This window comes from Rousettus aegyptiacus, unplaced genomic scaffold (assembly GCF_014176215.1).
Source record: "Rousettus aegyptiacus isolate mRouAeg1 unplaced genomic scaffold, mRouAeg1.p scaffold_m13_p_15, whole genome shotgun sequence".
In the NCBI taxonomy this organism is placed as follows: domain Eukaryota; kingdom Metazoa; phylum Chordata; class Mammalia; order Chiroptera; family Pteropodidae; genus Rousettus; species Rousettus aegyptiacus.
In genome coordinates, this window is record NW_023416290.1 from 51,761,278 (window position 1) to 51,763,100 (window position 1,823).

Here is a 1,823-nt window from a genome sequence, read left to right on the forward strand (position 1 = left end):
CTGCTCTGATGCTCCCATGTGCCATGTGCCAGGCCTCCGAGCTCCCTGAAGACAAGAGCTCCTTCACGTGGGACCTCACCCATGAATCTCTTCACCTGGCTGTTGCTTTATAACCTTTACATATATTCTTTGTAATAAATGATAATATCATTACTAAATGGGTTTTCCGAATTCTGTGAGCCATTCCAGCAAATGAATTAAACCCAAGAAGAGGGCTATTGACACCTCTGATTTATAGCCCGTCGGTTAGAAATACAGGTAATAACCTGGACTTGTGATCAGCATTCTGAGTGGGAAGGGGACATTGGAACCTGTTGGTCAGAGCATTGGCAAGAGCCCAGGCGTATTGATGGGGGGATGTGCAGGTTTGTCAGACTGAATCCTTAACCTGCAGAGTCGGATGCTACCTCTCAGTGGATAGTGCTTAAATTGAGTTGAATTCTTAGCCACCCACCTGGTGTCTGAAAATCACTTGTTGGGACGGGAGGTGGGGGGATGTTCGTAAAACGGGTTCATGATGGCGACTGTCTCATGGAACTATGGAGATTTAATGAGTTAATGCCTAAGAAGGCTGACCAGGCCCAAGGCTCCCCCATCTCCCCCTGTAGCCCCACTGCTAATTACGGCTCTTATTCAGCAGGTCTTGGGTGTGGCCCAGGAACCTGGTGACTTTAATGTTCAGCCGGGGCCCAGAAACACGCTCTCGGGGTACGATTTGATGAGAGCCCACTGCCTTGCCTTCGGGCTCACAGCCACAGGACACAGAACAGTTCTTCGGCAGCCTGGGAGTCTGGCTTTTTGGTTCAGAAAACACAACTTTGCCCAATTATTTTCAAATGGTGGGGACAATTTTCCATATTTTCTTGCCTGGGGTAGATGAACCAACATATTTTGCAGCAACTCCTGGCAAGAGACGGAGTCTATTGGCTTCCCCTTGAACCTGAACTGGCCTTGTGAGCCCAGCAGAACATGGTGGGGGTGAGGTCGCGTGAGGTCTGGAGCCCAGGTACTCTGTGGCTTTAATCTTCTCTTCTCGGAAATCTGGCCTGAGACTGAGGATGAGAGGCCGCGTGGAGGAGAACGGACGTGCTCAGCCGAGAGCCAGGACCTCTTGTCAGACTCAGGAGCGAAGCCAGCTTGGACCTTCTGCCCCGACTTCCCCGTTCCAGTGCACACAGCCATGCGAGTCAGCCCAGGCAAGCTAGCAGAGGATTTGTGTAGCCAACCAGCAGAACTGTGAGAAATCGCCAGCCTGTTTCAGGCCACTATGTTTTGGGCTGGTTTGCTATGTGGCAATAGATGCCCGCAGTGCATCTTATTCACTCCTTTCAACTCAGTCTTTATAGGTAAGAAAAGATGCCAGGATAAGGGAAGAAAAATCAATGGAATGGGACAGTGCTTACTTCCCCCGGGGGTGTCGAACCCAGGTTTAGCCCAGGAAGCTAAGTACCCCCAGAGGCCCATGTAGGGGCGACAGGGATCAAAGTGATACAGACTCCAACTGTCCTATTCACTTGTGGAAGCCTCATTCTATAGGTGGCCCGAGGCTTCAAACATTCCCAACATCCTCTGTCTGCATTGTGGTAATATCCATTCTGGGGCCCTGGGGCCTTGAAAGAACCTGGCGCAATCATGAATGAGTTAAATGCTATCTGATCATCAGCTAGAGGGCCTGTTTTCATTTTCAAAACTCTGTGTGTCAGTGACTCTAATGCAATGTCCAGCAATGTCTTGAGCAAGTGACCAGCAGGGGACAGAGGATGCTGTTTACTCAAGATAGCCCCATCACGCAAAAGCAGCTTGCTTAACTGCGTTTGTAAGCG